A 20,121-nucleotide genomic window follows, 5' to 3' on the forward strand; every position below is an offset into this window, starting at 1 on the left:
TTCGTGACGCCTCTTCCTCTCAAGTGTGAAAGCTGTGATATTCAGACAGGTGTATTTGACTTTCATTTCATCACTTAGGACAAAGCCCCGATCTGCCAGCAGCTCGTCACCATTCTCAAAGTATTTGCAAAACCCAGAGTGCTGCACAATAAAGCTGTCTGAAGCTTGTCCACTATACACGTGAGAAACAAACATAATGAATCCATTGGGCAATATCGCAACAAGAAATTTTCCTGTGTTTGCTTCTTTGTAGTGGCTGTACGTTTTAGCGCTTTTTAGTTCTAAGATAGTTTGTTCATTTGGCAGCCCAATCACATAAGCTAATTTACTTAGACAGATCCACAAAAAACCGACACAGTACATCTCAAACTCGCAGCATTAGGGCAGCTTTCTCTTTGAAAAAAATGCTGAATATAAACACAATTTGGAAATTACGAAGGACACTCCAGACATTGCCATCGTAACAGGCAAACTGCCTGGTCACATTAGCTAAAATTTATGATGATTACAGTGTTAAGCCAATTTTTTGCTATAATGAAATAATATCAAATTGCACTTTGCCGACTCTGTACTGCTATAGAATCTGCTCCCTTCGAGGATTAACATATTGGCGTTTCTTTCAAGCAGCATAATTATTAATAGTTACCCAGGGTTTTGTGAAGCCATCCTATCGTGTAACCTTTCGGAGACTTGTCTGTGTTCGCTATATTATTGTTTTATTTTTGAACCAATGTTGCACTTATGGTTGCTTTACATACTTCTTCCATTTGCTTCTGTTTATTTGAACTTTATGGTTTTGTTGATCCCTCTGGGGATCAAGAAATACAATGTTCTCTGGACGAAAGTCGACAAAAGAAGAATTAAAAATAAGCATATTTCGCTAATGGAACAGACAAACTTCCAGTACACAGTAAAAGTTGGCTGCACCCTTCAAGCAATGCAAACGCAAGATGTGTGCGCGGAATACTGCGTTCTGTACTAACCAACGAATAGTACAAAACTTTCAGTAAAAAAATATCGGCATGAAATATCACTACAACTCTGAACGGACACTGCGTGGGTTTTATTACCGTTTCAAAAAATATGCCGCCGTTGTATCATCCCCGACACCACAAATGAAATTTCTGTCAGGCGAGTATCGCCGTGACGCGATTTCAACGATACAGCCGGCCGGCAACGCTGACATGTGCACACGGCAAACTGGTGCAAACAGCAAGTTGCGTTTAGTTCCTTAGCGTAGCCAAGACGAAGCACTGGCAGAGCATTCTGCTGAGTTGGCCGCTTGTCGATGAGATGGTCCGAGCACACCTGCATAAGCCCATATTGCGGTTATCGGGTGCCAGTGTATTCGCAAATGTAGCGCGGCAGCGAAACTGTCGCGCCGAGCCCTTCAAAATATTCGCAGTGGCTTAGCTCGGTTATGCCAGGATATACGTATCGAAAGCTAAGGCACAGCATTGTTAGCCTTGGCTAATATTGATTGCAAGTCCAGGTTAGTCTGGTTGTCTAGCTATGTTGCGGCGTTTAGCCAGTCGTTCGGCGCGCTGTTCGTCTGTTTCCTGGGCGATTCGTTTCCTGTTCATCTCGTTCCGATGTCGCTTCCAGGCCTCCTCTTGCTTATCAGAATTGTCGCCATCCATTTGGAGAAGTATGGGAGAGGCCTTTGCCCTGCAGTGTGCGTAACCAGGCTGGTGATGATGATGATGATGATGATGATGATGATACTGCCGCCTCAACTGCGGTAGCTAGGATGGACAGTTGGGCGTGTTGGTTAAGCATGATCTGAAGTGAAGGCGCTAAAAGACGATGGACGAAGAAGGAACACACTCACACACAGGGCGCCACTTCCAACAACGTTTAATCAGGAAAAATGCCACTGATTTATACTAGGAGCGCGATCACAGTTTCCCAGTGCGCATTCGCGTTCAGGTAAAGCAGTTCTTTGCGTGATAGTGATGTGAATGCAACACTTACGCCGTTATCACCTTCTTCACAGCGCAGGCGTGGAAGTCTGGCTTACATTTGCAATTTCTACAATGAATTGCCAGGTGGCCCTCCCTCGCATTCTTGATTTTTGTTATTGTGTTGCCTCAGCCTGTCATTCAGGCACTGCTCTGTTTGGCCCAGGTACTTTCTACCACAATCTAAAGCAATCTAATAAACAACTCCTGAATTACAATCTGCGTATTTGTTATCGTGTTTAGTGACACAGGCCGGCGCCTTGCCGGAAAAATGGTTGGTCATTCTACAGACCTGAGAGAGTTTGGACGGGGCAGAAAACACGATATTTACGTTAGCTCGCTTTGCAATCTTTTTCCAATTATGCGACATGCGGTGCATGTAGGGTATGACAGCTACCTTTTCTTTTTCGCGGGGTGACCCCTGGTCCGGTTGGCGAGTTCGTGACTTCTTCAGGATTGTTTCCGCTACGGACACTAATGCGGGAGACACATGGTGCGATTGTCCGTGCGATCAGTCGTACGGCGCGTCGTGTGCGTCTTGCCGCATGCGGCGATTCGAGACACATGGTACGAATAGCTTTGCCGTGCGTTAGTCGCTGAACTCCGCCCACATTTTTACTCTTTCATTGTTGCTTGACAAATTTAGGTGTTCGCCGTGTTGACGTCAGAAACAAGACTAATAAACTCGTGTATTTTTATGATGAACTCAAAAATTATGGTTTCTTCTTGTGAATTATAGTCTAATATGTCATGGTTCGCCAAAATAAATAATAGTTTGTGACTGCGACATAACTATGCCCTAAAGTTGGACGGATTCACATAGAAGTGCTGGCAACTGCGGTCTAGTCGCAGCACGCGCGGGCCCGATGCTTGGCGAGTAGCGTTGGTGTGTTGGTTTCTTGAACGTGCTATTCTCGCAATGATACACCTCGACCGCCGCAGAAGACTGCTTCTTCTTAAAAAGAAGGTTCTTGTGATTCAGAAGAAGAGGAAAGAAAAACGAAAGTGGTGGGTGCGGCCGTCATGGAGAGACCGGCACAGGGAAAGCGAATATTTTGCGACGGTGAGTAGCGTTCTGAAGGAAAACTATTTTTCACTTTTAATGAATAAATTGTACAACGCGATGGTGACTGAATAGCTTAATGCCATCACTGCTGCATGCCTGGGAAATGTTACTTTATTGTTGAGGATGTGACCTTGACATTAAGGAAGCTTCAGCACTGGACCAATTAGGATTTCCCTAGCAAGATACGTGTAAAATGCAGAAATGCACCCGGGAAACAACCGCTAGACCGATTCGACTAAAGTTGCGTTTGAAAGGCAACGTGAAATTCTAGACGACAGAGGAAGCACAATTTCGATGTAGGACATCATACTTGGAAAAATTGGCAAGTATAACAAACTTAGACACGATGTTTACAAATCGCAACGCTACAGCGAAAACAGATGTCAGAACGCTCTAACCTGTAACAGTACAGCTTACAAAAAAATTCTTACGATGCTTAGGGGTGTTTCGCAAAAGTCCTATAAATTAGTAGTACTGTTTGATGGTGGTGCGTATATAATACGTTCCTTTTGTACATTTGAGATGTTCACGTGCATTTAATACATTGTCATCGCTTTGTATTCTGCTAAATTACAGATTAAAACTTAGGACTAGTCTTTCTGTCCAATTTGGGAATTTTCAAGACTATTTGTAAAGGGATTGATGACCGAAGTAAGAAAATTTAGTAAATTAGTGAATTTCTCATTTTACAACAGACCTCATAAAGTTCTGTGCACTCTATGTCTAGAAAAACGTTTGCTCCATGTTTATGTAACTACAATAGCTCCTGAGCTAAAGATATATCTTGAAGCAATGTTTCGTTAACACAACTTGCTGTAATCCCTAAAGAGACACCGAATGCGCATCTCTTCCTCAGATGCAAAGGATGCGTAATGGCGACATTGAATACTTCAAGAAGTATTACTGTATGACGCCGCATCAGTTCGATTTTCTGCTGAGCCTCTTGAAGGAAGACCTCCAGAGAAAGCACGTCGTCAGAGAGCCAATACTCCCTGCTGAACGACTGGCCGTGACACTAAGGTAATGTATACCGCATTTGTGTAAGGTGTTGCATTTGTAATAAAAGCTTTATGTCATTTGCCACTGCGATTTTCATTCAGTTAAATTATCGGAACGTCTATTTGCAAGTACTAAAAGGAAGAAAAAAAGTAATGCATTGACAGGCTAGATGGTGGTTATGAGTATTAAATTTTAGTACAAGCAGGACAACATTGAGAGGATACAGGACAAGGCACTACCGTCAACTAACTTATGTCAGACCCTTGCTCATGAAAGAAACTTGAGGAGCAGGCACAGAGGAAACATCATGATGGGCAGATTAAGAGATGAAATCATGCGAATTATTCAAAAGAATCGTGTTGTGCGGAGCGTGACAGATGCAACAAAAACGGGCACACATCCATGTCATCCCATTGGTTGTGTGACACAATTGTATGAAGCAACAGAGCGATGAATTGGGCTGGTTGGTGCACATTCATTGTTATTGCGCTATGATCAGCACACACTAACGGGGACAAATGGCGTCTGACTCTGACCGAAGACGCAAACTGACACAATTAGAGCTACCATTTGCACAATGTGCGCATGGTGTCATTAGAGCTGATTCTAAACTTTACGTATCAAGGTTGTGCAGCCATGTATCACAAAAAATTAAGAAACCTGTTTGCGGAAAGAAACATTCCAAGTTTGTAAAATGTACTGTTGGTATACTTTATAAAATTCACTTTACATGTGACAAAGCGTCCATGGGCCAGACTGGCCACTGTATGTATGACTGAGAGCACGAGCGGCCTCTACCAACAGAAACTGCAATTAGCACAAGACGGCAATATGTGCATGTGTCAAGCTGTTTTCTAAGAGACCGTGATATTGAAAAGGAGCCAAGACACCACTGCCTGAGAATTGTCAGAAACGAATTTAAGAGGCTTCTTTTAATTTTTGTTCTTAAGCAATAACAATTTTGAAATTGTCTGCTACAAACTTTTAAAGTTGCCATTCTCACCCCTGTTGCAGGTACCTATCGTCTGGTGATGTCATGCAAGATATCGCCCTTTCGTTCAGAGTGGGGATATCAACGGCACGCATGGCTGTCCGTGTCACATGCCGGGCACTATGGAGCAGACTGCAGCCGCTCTACATGCCGGTTGGTATTCTCTGTTAAACCTGTTGCAGGCAATCACTTGCAATGTTCAAGCCCTAGTTGTACTTACAAAAAAGGCAATTCGACCTTGTGGTCGTAACAAACCTAGAGAAGCTGAGGAAGGCAGTAAAGAAATGCGATGGAGACAAACTTTAGGCATTTATTTCTGGAAACACAAACCGGACTGTACGCTTGGAACATTAGTACTCATTGAAAAGGTTGAAGAGGGGACGTGGCAAAGAACTGTTGAAAGACACCTACAGTACAAGGTGAACACTTTTTCCGGATGACCCTTTCAACATCAGCAGTTCCGTGACTTTGGTAGACGAACTCTGACAAGAATTGTCAGAAGCCATGGTAGCCTTTTCCATTGGCATAAAGGACGGTTCTACTCAATTCTCAATATGAACATGTCGCAGGTAGAGACTTGTTGCGAAATCTGGTGAACTGCTCTTCCAGGTGACCTGTAGTGTAAGTGTCGAAGCCTTTTAAAGTCGCTAGGCAACTATTTGTCTTCAACACTCATTGGTAAGTTCTATGTACACAAAAAGGGAGTTTGCATCGGGTCATGTATAGCACCACTGCTTCGCAATATCTTTGTAGCAAACTTTGACAGCAAGCTTAAACAAAAATTAGACGAGCACATGCTTAGGATATTTAGGTACGCTGATGTTTTTCTGATTACGTCCCCCATGTTTCCCAAATGTGTTGCTGCCTTTTCAGTCTAACCATTCAAAGCTATTCAAGAGAGGAATTGTTAAATTGTTTTCAAAGCTCATTAGGTAAGAGTTGCTCACACACTATTATGACAGGCTTTCGATCACTGCAACGTCTGCCGGGAGATGGTTATCCCCAGGCACTGCAAAAAGCAGTGTTCGAGGCACAACCGAATCACTTTTTTTTCTACACTCCCTAACCTGCCAAAAAGATTGTCAAATGTGAGGAATAGTAAAAGTGAGGTCGTCATTTCAGATCGTGCATCATGTCACTAGTAGAATTTCAGTGGAAATGTTTAACAATGCGTAGGAAACTGCCGATAAGATCGATCAATTTCTGTAAGCGTGGTAAAGAAAGGGTTAACTCATTATAGACTTGGGGCACAACTTTCTTGGGAAGTTTCACGCTCTATTACATTAAAGGAGTTCGTGGGTGCCCCTGTGACACAAGTATTACAACACTGAAAACATAGCTTTATTCACTGCAATTACTGTTTTAGGTGAAACAATCGTGATGCTGATTCTTAAGAGTGCTGTAAATTAGGCCACATAATACACTCACCAGCAGCTGTCGCTTTAAGGTATTGCATTGTTAGCTTGTGCAACATGCCCATAAGAGCATTCTGTATTGTGTTATCAGTCACCTGACACACCTGGTGAATCTGAAAATGGCATTTCTCAGCTTGCAGTACAGTGACAAAGTACTACCATTCGCTGTAAAATCTGCTTCATGTTCCTTTTTTTTTGTCGCATACAGAAACCCGAGACTGCCACCTGGCTGAAGATTGCGGAGGGCTTTGGGCATACCTGGCAGTTTCCAAACTGCCTTGGAGCTGTTGGCGGCAAGCATGTGCACATCGAGTGCCCTGCCAAATCAGGAAGCATGTACTTCAACTACAAGGTGAGTATAGTTTTGCAATATACAACAGGTAACCTGAAGCAATGGGTCAGGCCAGTTGGTTTGCAACGAAAAAAAGAAGCTTGTGGGATTAACTAGTCTGCAACTGCTTATCTTCTGCCTTGAATAACAACACCAGGAACACAACAGGGAAGGAACCAGCTTGCAATGTGCAAGGAATGCTTTAAATAAGGCTTAGATAAGGTGTAAATGTAGAAATCGGAAAGATGTGTCAGAAAAAAATCCAACCTTTCTTCCTCAAAGGCCATGAGTTCTAGTACTTCCACTAATCTCCGTGCTCATTTTTTTCTTGTGGAAGTTTCTGCATCCTTTAGCACATTCCACACGCACAATGGGGAACCAGCGCTGGAGTTTTCACGGCGCCTGCAACGCCGCTATTTTGCAACGCCGCTAAGCTATTTGACTTGGCATGCTTCATTCCTCTTTTCTTTTTCTTGTACTGTCTGGGCTTCTGCCAACAGTGGCTCTGATTTGTAATGTGTAGGTGCTTACAATGCCTCCTTTACTATATATGCCTGCCGCGTGAGCCGAGAAGCTGGTTCCTGCCCCTCTCCTCGTTACTCTTCCCCACCCGGGTCGGCTGCGAGCGCTAGCTGTGGTGGCCGCTGCAAACCTAAATCACACAGCCCTGCCTCTGAGATTTTAACGGCGTCTTTTGCGATCCCGGAGGCTGTACTCATGGTCTCTCGTCAAGCCATTGGTCGAGCGCATGCCAGCCTAGTAATCGTCACTTCCTCCGCAACAGAAAGTGGGTCGGCTGCGAGCGCCGTCTCTCCGCGACTACCCTGAACTACGGGAACCTCTGCTCCAATGGGAAGACTAGCGACGAGACAGGCATCTAGTAAAGGAGGCATTGGTGCTTAGCTGAGTGCTTGGATGGTGACAATACAGGGAGCAGTTTCTGACTGCATGAGCTGGTTGTACACTTGTTGGTGTGTTATGCTGCTACTTGCTTTGAAAATATATTCTTGTGCATGCTCTCCACAACATTCCGGTACACTCTTGTGATTACTTGTTTATTGCAGGGCACTTATTCCATTGTGCTTCTTGCTGTGGTTGACAGCAGCTACAAGTTCGTTGTTGCTGACGTGGGTGCATACAGCAAGCAGAGCGACGGGGGAGTGCTCGAGCAGTCCATATTTGGGCAATTACTGGACAAAGGCAAGCTGCAGCTTCCCCGGGACCTTCCACTACCGAACACAGCCCTGCCAGCTCCTTGTGTGTTTATCGGGGATGAGGCCTTCCAGCTGAGAACCGATTTTTTGAAGCCATACCCAGGTCGAGGATTGGAGGCCAGCAAAAGGGTATTCAATTACCGCCTCAGCAGAGCAAGGTAAGTTGAAATTCTTACCACGCTGCTTTGTAAGAACTGAAGGCTCATTATTTACCGCGAACCTTCTTTTTGTGCATCATGCAGAAGGTGTGTCGAGAATGCTTTTGGAATCCTGGTGACCCGGTGGAGGATCCTCAGAAGACCAATGGGGGAAAGCCCAGGAAATGCTGAGCAGGTGGTGAAGGCACTGTGCGTGCTTCACAACTTCCTGATGGATGCGCGCACAGGGAGTGATGACTTTTATTGTTGGCCCGGTTGTGCGGACTCAGTAAGCTCATTGGGTCAACGACCGAGTGGCCAGTGGCGGCAATTACTTGTACAACTACCCATGCAGGTGGCCCGCACCAGGGCACACAACTTCAGTCACATGGCACGATATGTCAAGGACATATACTTGCAGTACTTCAACAGCACTGCAGGGCGTGTTTCCTGGCAAGACGCCGTGATCTGAAGTTGCAGTCTTGGTGTCGACGTACCTTTCTAAAAGTGAGTGGTCTTTGTTGAGCTTATGCATCAAAATGCCAAGGCATTTAGTAGCCACAGATAAATTGTCTACCAAGTCCTCCGTTTTCTTCCAAGGAAGTAGAACGTGATAGCAACCGTCCTTGTTAGTTATTGCTTTCTCGAACTGTTGTAGTGTCAGTTCACTGTCTATCATGCGATGCTGCACAGATCGCGATGTCTATTTTTCTGGACAACTTTTGGCGTTTTCAGAAGCGCATATGCTGGCACTGTTTCTCGGCACTGAAGTTACTCGAAGTACTCCAGAAGACTTTGTAACTTTCTCTGCTTTCGTCATCCGAAGCACTGAGTCAGTCTCTGCTTGAACCGTTGATACCACTGTGGATGCTGTCGTTGGCTTGCCAAGCTCGTGAAATTTAAGCGCCAAATATGACAGCAAGACTCACAAGAGAGTCCCGTAACATGGAACAATAAGTGGGTGTAGGCTTATGCCAAGAGCTTTGACCGAGACTTGGTCATAGAGATCTCGAAGTTGCCTGACATTCAAAGATGACGAGACTGGCCTCGGATCTCATAGGCTTCTAATGTGCTCTTGAACAATTATACTTTCATCTCCAAAACATTTCATGTTTTGCAGATGTCTGTTGGATTTTGGAGATGTCTGTTGTGGTACAGCATGCAGATATTCTAGTCCTGCAGGCAAAGTGCCCATTGGGCAAAATGGCCCAAGTATTTTTCAAGAACAACAGCCAGCGTAGTGCAAGGTGGTCTGTAACTACATCAAATGAACGGCCATACAAATAAGGCCGGAACTTAGAGCTTAGATGATGGCCAGGCATTATTTTTCTCTCACAGGCTAATTTGTCTCAGCTTTCGTAAGCGTATGACTTACATAAGCCACAACATATTCAGGAAACCCTTGTTTGCGCTGGGCAAGAACATTGCCAAGGCCAGCACCACTGGCGTCTGTGTCGACCTCTGCAGGGGCTGATAAGTCGTGACGGCGAAAAAAGATGTTGGCAAAAGACAAAGCCTTGTGAAGGCCTCGTCTCTCTCGGACGATCACGAAGTAAGGAGCCTGTTGCTGCTAAGCCGTTGGTTCACCACTGCAAAGGTGGAGCCTCTCTAAGTTTCCAAGTAGGTTTGTGATCTCTTCGGTGGTTGATACCTATTGGCTGACACCCAGCAGTTCCAAGGAGCCTGGCTTCCCATGAGGACAACCTTCACTTTTGCGTCGCTCAATTTCAGCAAGTTTCCATGTCACTATGTGGCTTGTGTCAGCGGTGCACTGCGATTCTTGAAGTTGGCGCAATTCAGAGAACACAACATTACGAAGCTCGTCAACGTGTAGTTTATGAAAGCGCCAAGTTGTGGATAGAAGCAGAACACGGGCTAGGCGCTCGAACAGTTAATCAAAAGTTCACACTTCTGCCAAGGGTACCAAGGCAGAATCATGCCACAGCATGTCCGAAGTACTTGTGCCACCCTTGATCTCATCCGCAACATCGCTTTGCAAAACCGAGTGAGTGGGTTCCTTGCTTTGCTTACGGTGCTTCTTGAAAGGTGCGGTGTTGTCATGCTTCTCAGCTGGCCTCTTTCACCGTTCTTTTTTTTCTCTTTCGACTGATAGCTTGGGCAGTCTGGAAATATAGTGGGCACTGTATATCTGGAGAGGGGCGCTTTCCGGGTTGTGCAAAGCGAGACATTACCAGTATAGACAGCTTCCCAGGTTTTGTTCACCAAATGTGCCTCGAAGTATCGTTTGCAGAGATGGTCAGTAGATTGCAGTGTATGGTATGGTATTCCTCCATACCCAAAGCCGCTCTTCTTTCTGCACAGAGTACGAAAGTTTTCCGGCACACAACTTGTACCCTGCCGTGCATCGTGGGGCGAAACACTTTTTTTCCATCGCTTCTATGGTTGCTCGCACCTCATAAATTCACACGGTCAAGGAAAATTGTCAAGGATTGCGAATAGTTTCCCAAAACAGGAACAAAGACATTTCGATGTCAAACATGGCCTCATGGCACACTGAAGTGGCACCCCACAGATTTACGCCTACTGGTATAGGGAAGGCGAACTTGGAACAACTTTTCTACGTGGCTGCTCCGCTGCACCTTTGGGCCGACCTGTCATTTTCCTACACCGTGGTCAGGGGCTATATGATGCTGGCAAAATTGCGTATGAAGCGTCTGAAGAACACAATATCATCATCAAGCTAGCAGAAGCACGTGTGCCACTTCAAGCCGTGCAGAACTGTGTCCATTGTGCACTCAAAAGTGGCGGGCGCATTACATAGTCCAAAAGGCATTGCATTAAATTCATATAAGTCGTCGGGTGTGACAAAAGCTGTCTTCAGCCGATCGGCGCCTGCCATTGGTACTTGCCAATACCTTGAGTGCAAAGCGAGAGATGAAAAGAATTCTGCACCTTGTAGACTGTCAGTCACATCTATGTGCAGGAGAGGGTGGACGTCCTTGCAAGTGATCTTGTTGAGGTGCTGGTAGTCCACACAGAACCGCATGGAACCATCTTTATAACATGGACGATGGAGGATGGCCATGGACTCCTAGATCAAATTACCTCGCGGCAAAGCATGTCATTAACTTGTTCATTGATTACACGACGTTCTGCAGGAGATGCACGATACAGACGTTGCCGCAGTGGTAGTTTTTTGAGCCAGTGTCGGTACAGTGTGTAACACTTCACGTCCTGCTCAGGGAACAGTACCCAACATCGAAAGAACAAAATTCTTCTAAGAGGCACAAAAGCTACAAATGCTGGACCACTGTAAGGCCATCGACAATACAAGGACCAAACATACCACTGGGCGATGTCAGATGTAAAACTGCACTGAGGGCAGTGTAACTAGCAGAGTAATTGTCGTCGGGCATGTCCATAACTTGTACGTCGTTGAGTACTTCTACATTGGTATAATACATTCCCTGCGGAGCCCCATAACATGGTATGGGAATGACTTGCAAATTAAAATGGTACTGTAGCCCTGTGTGATGGCCACTGCTGCAAAACGTAGCAGCAGACCTTTTCGAGTTGTCAAGTGGATAAGTGGAGACGGCAGTGCAAGAGCACCTGAAATTCTGCTGCAGTAGATGGACACGACCATTGATGCATTAGGAGGAACGTAGGTGGTGGTGTCTTGGACGAGTAGTTTCCTCGAAAGTGAAGATTTCTCAGTGAGCAGTAAATCTAACAGTGGCGAGAGTTCTGTTTTGGCCTGTGCACAATGCCGTTGGCTAATGGCATTGTGGCGTGAGAGCAAATCCCAGCCAAGGATGTCATGAGAGCACGGGGGAAGGATGAATTCTATGTTGTATAGAATGTTGTCAATAACAAGCAGTGCAAGCCGCGAAGGAGTTAATGTGCTGAGTACTAACTTTGCAGAGGGACAGCGAAGAAAGGGGCACCGTAACTTTCTGAAGTAAGCTACAAAGCTTAGTGTCCATAACACATACGGCGGCTCCTGTTTCCACAAGTGCATATGCGCGAGTTGCGAACTTCAACAAAACAAAAATGTTTGAGGGTCTGCATTGAGGACTTTCACATTTCAACGGTGCTTCAGCCCTTGCCTCTACGACTGTGACAATTAGTTTTACTCCTCCCGAGTTAGGGGCTGAGGCCGAATTGGTGACAGTCAATGGCAGGTAGTTGGTATTGGGCACAGTGTCGGCGACATAGCCGACGGGGAGTCGTAACATAGATGGTTGGCTGGCTTGTCACTGGTGGTGCGGCGCTACGCTGCTGCCTACTGCTGCACATGGTTACAAAAGTGTGCAAAATGACTGGTGTAGCCGCACGCAAAACATATTGGTCAGTTGTCGGGAGTACACCACCGGTTTTTGCTGGGGCAGGTCCCATCCATGCCAGAGGATGTATAGTACGAGGCAGCTGCTTATGACTGGATGGCAGGCTGCAATCGGGACCTAGCCACGACGTTGGTATAATGGAGAGGCATACCTGGAGATAGAGGTTGGGTCCTTGCAACGACTTCAGCATAGCCGAGTGGTGCATTTACCGCGACCTGTTCGGGCGTCGGAACAACTACAGCGTAGCTTAGTGGTGCAGCCGCATCAAGATGTTAGCGCTGGTCTGGCAAGATCTCGTCAATTTCTTGCTCGATTGCGTGATGGAGCGGAAGCATAAGATTTGAGGTAGGCTGTTTTATGTGCAGCGGCTGAGCGATGGTCATCAAAGAGAGCTGGCATGCAACGTCCTGACAAACGCTTTCATTTCTGCTAGCAGAGCTGATTGATCGGAGGTGGTAGCCAAACCAGCAATGTGTTCATTGCACAATGAAGGGCCTCGTGTCAATGAGCGCTGCCTGTGGAGCTCCTCGTAGCTTTGGCTTAGAGTGATTATGTTAGTCACGGACTAAGGAGTCTTTGCAAGTAGCGTTGAAAGTATCATCCTCTATTTCTTTCATGACACTTCAGGTTTTGTTGGACTTCACCATTGCTGCAGCGACTCTCTTGCAGAAGTCCAGGACATCTGCAATGTAGCTGATAAATGATTCACCCGGCTGCTGTGCACATTCTTCCAAACGCGACCTTCAATGCAGATTGCGCACAGCAAGGCGGCCAAACACAGCCACTACACAGGTGTTGGACAAGGACCGCATTAAAAAATCGGTCTCATGGTTGTGTCAAAGACTGGCCACAACCGCAAGATAGAAGAGCACGTTGCTCAGTTTGGTGGGATTGCCCCATTTGTTGTGGGCACTTACCGTCTCATATGACATCGGCCAGTCCTCCACGCCAGTGTCTTCCATGCCGCTGAAAATGGCAAAGTCCCTGTGGTGAGGCACACCAGCGCACGACCGACTGAGGCGGCGCTTTCTGGGATGCGTCTTCAAGCATGGCTGAGCGTACGGTACGGGATCAAAGTTCCAGGACTGATTTTGTAAGCCAAAGCACTCGCCATCTCTTGTAAAGGTGTTTATCACCAGTGTTTGGGCCGACCGTCATAGTAGGGCACGGACTCGGCATGGGCGGTGTTCCTCGAGCACAGCACTGGAGGTTGACCCACTAGAAAGTGCTGGAGAGGATGGCCCACTACAGCGTTCTTCACCACACTGTAGGTTAAGTGTGCAATTTAAATTTGACAGCGCTTTCTTTAGAGAAGAAAATAACGGAGTTTTGAGACATGGAGAGGCAAACTATAGTTGGTACCAACTACAAGTTTACAACTCTGGAATGCAACACTTGTGGTATATGTTGCCAAGTCTTCTAAATCACGGATTCTATCAATTTCAATTTGTTTTTGTGCTTCAAGCAAGTTTCATGTGAAAGTTAACGCGAGAGCATAATTTCATATACTTGATGTCTCCATTGTATTTGCTACCTTGTTTAATGATGTAATCTGATGAAATTTCTAATAAAGCTGTGTTTCCGTGAACCCTTGTAACGGGCAGCGGGCTCGTCAAGCTGCCAAATGGCAGCTTTTATTCACTGCTGCCGCCTGTCAAATAGTTGAAATAAATGCATTGATGAATGGAAAGGACTAGGGCTGTGAATACTGAAATGCATAAAATTGTAGATACTGCAAGCACAGCAGCCTGTCATGCTTTGCTGGCAAATGAAAGCATGCAATGAAATCTGACAAAGTGTGAAATGATCTCGCAACAAGTTGGCCAGCAGCGACCTGAACCAGTGGAAAGTTTTCAAATGGTGCCTCTTCTCAGTTCTATTGCACCATTGAGAAATGCAAAAACAAAAGTAAGGTGGGTCTGAAGGTTTCAGTAGTAGAAAGGCACTTTCCAGTCGCATCACACATTTTGAATGGCTAAAATCCTCTCTGCTTACGTACCAGCCATGTGCAGCTTTCTGTCGCAGTCCATTTTTTTAGTGTCCTTTTTCTGACGATTTAGTTCCCAAAGCTGTTTATCCCACACTTCTATTTTGGAAAGGCATTGATAGTAAAGTTGCTCATGCTTTCTGTGGGAAAATGCAAGTCGCCATTCTACAGAGGCCAATCACTACGTTGATCACGAAGTGCCACAACCATCTGTGGAAATTGTGAACTGTTGTCGCTGCTGTGTGGCTGCAGTAATTATTGGCAGTCAACGTGAGATGAATTTAGGCGTAATTTTTCTTTATGTCACATGCAAATACAAAGGCTCTTTATTTCACATACATGCTCTTTATTTCAATTACAAATACGAAGGCTTTAAAAGTTCTTTCAACGAGCTACATAGCCTCTTCTCTTTGAGGTGGCTTGAGTGGCACCAAGCTGGTTGGTACAATTCCTGCCTCATAATGGTTCAGGATGTCAATCATTTGTATTTTACACAAACCCAAAAGATGGTCAGGCACCTTGCTCATCTGACCATTAAGGGATGATAAAAAGTGTTCATTGTTCGATATCTTTGTGTGTAGCTCTTTGTTTATGTCATCAAGAAGTCTGTCTGTGTCATCTTTCTTGCGCTTAGTTCTTGGTGTTTTTTCGAGAGAAGAGGTTGGTGAATTGTGTAAAAAGGCAGTAGAAACATCTTGTGGAGAAGGCAAAGAAGGAAAAGATTGTGAAGAGGAAGAATGAGCTACGGAGCCTGAAAGATAAGTAGAGGTAGAAGGGGCATTAATAGTGTTTGTTTGTGTGGTGTCTGTGTCGGTGTGATGTCCGTGAACCATGGGCAGAAGTATTTGTGAAGGGCTTTCCGAAAATTGGGTGAGAATTTCTTGAGCAGAATCTTCATCATAGTCGAGGTTGGTTGTCGTTCTGCAAAAGAACACACTTTAAATTTGACTTTGTTGCTTTGCAATTTGTGCGTTGAGCGAACAACTGTTTGATACATAATGCCTTTTTGTCATATGGACTTGTTTTCGCCAGGGCAACAGCTGAACATGTTTTCATGTTGACTGACTTGTTTCCCTAACTCATGCCTGCCAATTCTGCTGAAGTTGTAAAAATGCAAATAAAGAAATTGTGATGGTACCTGTACTGCCCTTTTATGGCAATGCAAGGCACTAGACGGAAACATAGCACAATCAAGGAGTTCTGGAGACATACGTGAAATTCTTGGGCAACATTTAAAAATATTATACAGATACCTTATTCTTGCACAAGTACAAAATTGCCAATCCAGAAGGTCAGACAAGGAGACAGTGCCATGCCATTCACTGCATGCATAGAGTAAGTATTCAAGCTTTACACTGGGAAGGCTTAAAAGATCAACGGCAAATATCTCAACTTTCGGTTTGTAGATGACATTCCACAACACTGTGGATGAATTGCAACAAATCAGTTAGGACTTTAAACCGAGAAAATGTAAATCTAGGTCAATTACTCAATGGGATCCCCGATCATGAGAAGGAAATTTACAGCATGTAAGCATGGGTTGGAATGCATACGACAGACATTACGAAATCCTGACTGGGATTGTTAAAAAAAGTGTACAGTCATTGCATTCTACTGGTGCAAACATATAAGGTAAGAATGTTGAGATTAACAATGAAGCTGAAGTTAAGGGCTGTGCAAAGAGCGATGGAATGAAAAATGTTAGTAGGTGTAACATAAAAAGACAGGAAGAGCGTGGTGTAAATCGGAGAGTAAACTGAATAGCCAATATTCTAGTTTAAGATAAAAACTGCAGTTGGGCAGGCCATGCAATGCGTAGGGCATAGACTTACAGAATGGGTGGCGAGAGAAAGGCGCAGCCAAGGAAAGCAGAAAATGAGGTAATGAGATGAAATTAGGCAGTTTGCAGCTGCAAGTTGTAATCGCCTAGTGCAGCACGGGTAAGATCAGCCTTCGTCCTGCAGTAAAGATAATGGCAGATTATGTTGATGCTTGGGGATTGCTTGCACCAAGCAAGCAATCCCTGACAACAAATACAACTTGAAGCCTTGAAGCTTGCTCTAAATGGTGCCTGGCATGATGAACAAAATGCGATGACTTTAGGCATTCATGCCGGGCATATCACGTCAAGCATGGGCTTAAAGTTAAGATGCATTTCTTAATACAGGGGCAGCCGAGCTTGCTGCTCCTCTAAGTATATAAATATCAGTATATGAGCAAATAAAGCGCATTCATCCCCCCCCACCTTCCCCCCCCCCAAAAAAAAAGAAAATGTGTGCTCAGGGCAACCTCCCCCCCCCCTATTTTTCATGTCCGTAGGTTAAAACGCAAACACTTGCAGGTTTGCCTATGTTGACTGCTCCAATTCTTTTCAATGTTCATGTGAGCACCCGTCCTGTTTAGAGCCATAATGCATTAAAGATAATGCGTTCAGTGAAGATTTGTTTACTCACGGCCACGGCTCCAGAGTGTCTCGCAGAAAAAGCGTATCATTGAAATGTTTCCACGTGGATGTGGGCTGCGTCCCTTAGCTTCTTTGCGAATGTGTCCCTCAGGTTGCGCCATCTTTTCCTGATTTTTACTATTTCATCTGCAGAGAAAAGGCACAGTTGATACATTTTCTCTAAATCAAATCACATAGTAGTGCCATAGTATTACCAGCACCTAAATGTTGACATGCTATTCAATAAGTTGTCTATTTGACCTGCTACTGAAGTTTTCCTGAGCACAGAATGGACACAAAATTACAACTGATGCATCTGCCCTGTACTAAAGCTCCAATGAACATAACTATAGGGTTTCTGGCAAAACCATTAGAGAATGTAGCTTGTTTGCGAGCTGCATGTTCTGCATAAGCTTGTGGCCAGCTCTGCATTTGATATTACTTTGCTATGTGAACATTCTTTCAGTCAGTGTATGTGACCGCTACCTTTTTCGGTATTTGGCCGGAATAATTTAACAATTCCACTCCCATGCCGTTATGCCGTTCCTTTTAGCGCTTCGCCAGTAGTCGGAGCGGAGCTCCGCCGGAATCATAGGCCGGGAAAAGAGTACGATACATTCGCGCGGAATAATAATAATAATAATAATAATAATAATAATAATAATAATAATAATAATAATAATAATAATAATAATAACCGGCTTATCAATAGGCTTATCTGCAACATCAACTAAATGAACGGTCTAAACTACAGAATGGCCCTTCAAAACGAACGGACGGGTTTGCGAAACGCCAGAAACAGGCAGCCAACTTTCACGACACATGGCGATGAAATGACAATTATCTGCGCGGTTACGCCACACACGCGCGCGCACACACATAAATTGACCTCGTTGCTGGGCTACAGAATAGATGTTTGGTAGTTAAACACTGAGCACTCACCATTCGTCCCTGCTAGCCCTAAGCTCTTGGCGACGGCAATCCAGCTTGCGGTGCGAAGTGACGTATTCCTATAGTCCACGCTTGCTTGGTCCCACAGCGCGCGGTGCCCGCGAACCAATGAAATTAACACTTCATTTTCGTTCGCACGAACTTCGGCGGCGTTCATATTTCTTTTTCGACCGACTAGTGCCGCTTCTGTCAAAGAAATTAAAAAATAGCGTCCCTTGAGCAGCAGGGCTGTCGTAGGTCGGGGGCTACGTCATGTCGATGCCGCGCTGTCATTGGCTGCGGCCGTCCGAACGACGCGGCAGCCGCATGACAATATTCAGCCGGTCGGTCGCATGCGCGGCGTGCGATCCGACGCCGCATGCGGCGGATTCTGTTGGGAAACCGTTGAGCGCGGCAGCCGATGCGAATAATCGTACGACCGTTCGCACGGAAAATTGCACCATGTGTCTCCCGCATAAAACAGGTTGCGGGTAGCCTGCCTCTTTCAGTCGGTCAGTCTGCTTAAGAAAACTTGCCGCAGCTCGATGTGGACAGGACTTTTAAAAACATTCAGCAGGCACATGTTAGCAATGCTGTGTTTTACTAGCTTAGAGTGAGAGGAACTAAAAGGAAGCAGAGGTTTACTAGCCTGAGGTTCATACTGCCAACAGACGTGGTTACTTGCTAAAAACAATCTAAGATCTAAAAACCTGATGGAGGAATTTATCGAAAGTTCGTGGGTCACTTTAATGGGAGATAAAATCTGCCTGAAGGCTGTCAATGTTTGACTAATGACCAAGTCGGCGTCACTGTAATTTTTATCTACCAAAATTAGGAAATCGTCAAGGAATCTAAAAACTTTGGCTACGCCACTATCCTCGAGACTGCTAGAAATGGTTCTGCCAGCACGCGCTAAAAATAAGTCACTCAGAATCGGAGCTAAACACGACCCCATGCAGACGCCGCTCTTTTGCAGGTACAAATGACTGTCTCATTCAATATAAGTGGAAGCCAGGTAAAGTTCTAGCATAGCCAAGAATTTATCTTCCGGAATACCAGCTTCGGTCTGAAAAGCCAGGGACCCGATACTGTGAATGCTTTCCTGGACGCACTGAAGCAATTCTGCTTTTGGCATGGTATAGATCTTTTAGATCTACAGAAAAGGTCCCTAATTTTGTTTCTGACTGTCTTGACAAGTATTCAACTACTTTTGCAGAATCCTTTACCAGGTAAGGGTCGTCTACTGTTAGAAGCTTCAGCCTTTCTAACAGAAACGCAGCTAAACATTTCTGCCACGTATTGCGCTCCGACACAATTAGCCTTAAAGGGCAGTTATCTTTATGGCTCTTGGCGTTGAAGAAGACCTCAGGAGTGCGCACTTTGCTATTTCTGATGTCCCTAGCTAATTTTGACAGGTCGATTTTTTCGCACAGCTTCTTCGCTTCACATTTCAACTTATTGAGCGATACGGTATGGTGACAATGAAAAAACAGAATTTAAGGCTTCCAACGCCTTCACCTTGTAAGTCTCTTGTGAAAAGACGGCAAAGCCACCTTCTTTGTCCGATGAGAGTATGCAGTAGGCGTTCGTCTTCGACTGTGTGTTTCTTCTTCGTCCATCGTCTATTTAGCGCCTTCACTTCAGATCAACTGTGGTTGCGGCGCACACGAGCTCTCCTTTTCAATCCTCCAACATGTTATCAGGCATGCGACGAAGCTGGCGAAGCGAGCGGAGGCGAGCGCAACGACGATGAACGCGGTGTGACGTCATACCAAACGGCGGCGGCGGAACACCTGTGGCTCGGTGCTACTAGTGGCGCATGCGCAGTAGTGACTAGGGAGCGAGAGAGAGAGAAAAATTGGAAGTGGCTTAGCTCGGCTATGCCAGAATATACGTAGCGAAAGCTAAGGCATAGCATGGTCAGCCTTGGTTAATCTTGATTGCAAGTCCAGGTTAGTCTCGTTGTCTAGGTATGTTGCGTCGTTTAGCCAGTCGTTCGGCGCGCTGTTGGTCTATTTCCTGGCCGATTCGTTTCCTCTTTATCTCGTACCGATGTCGATTGCAGGCCTCCTGCTTATCTGAATTGTCGCCGTCCATACTTCCGCCTCAACTGTGGTTGCGTCGCACGCGAACTCTCCTCTTCAATCCTCCGACATGTTATCAGGCATGCGACGCAGCTGGCGAAAAGAGCGTAGGCGAACGCAACGACGAGGAACGCGGTGTGACGTCATGTGCCTCTTCGGATCACGCCCACGGCGAAATCGCAAGTTCGCGGCCAGTAACGCTTTCGGTTAAAAAAAAATACTTACTCGAGCATTCACGCTTGGTACGTAGTTCTTC

The sequence above is a fragment of the Dermacentor variabilis genome, chromosome 2, assembly GCF_050947875.1.
Source record: "Dermacentor variabilis isolate Ectoservices chromosome 2, ASM5094787v1, whole genome shotgun sequence".
Lineage (NCBI taxonomy): Eukaryota > Metazoa > Arthropoda > Arachnida > Ixodida > Ixodidae > Dermacentor > Dermacentor variabilis.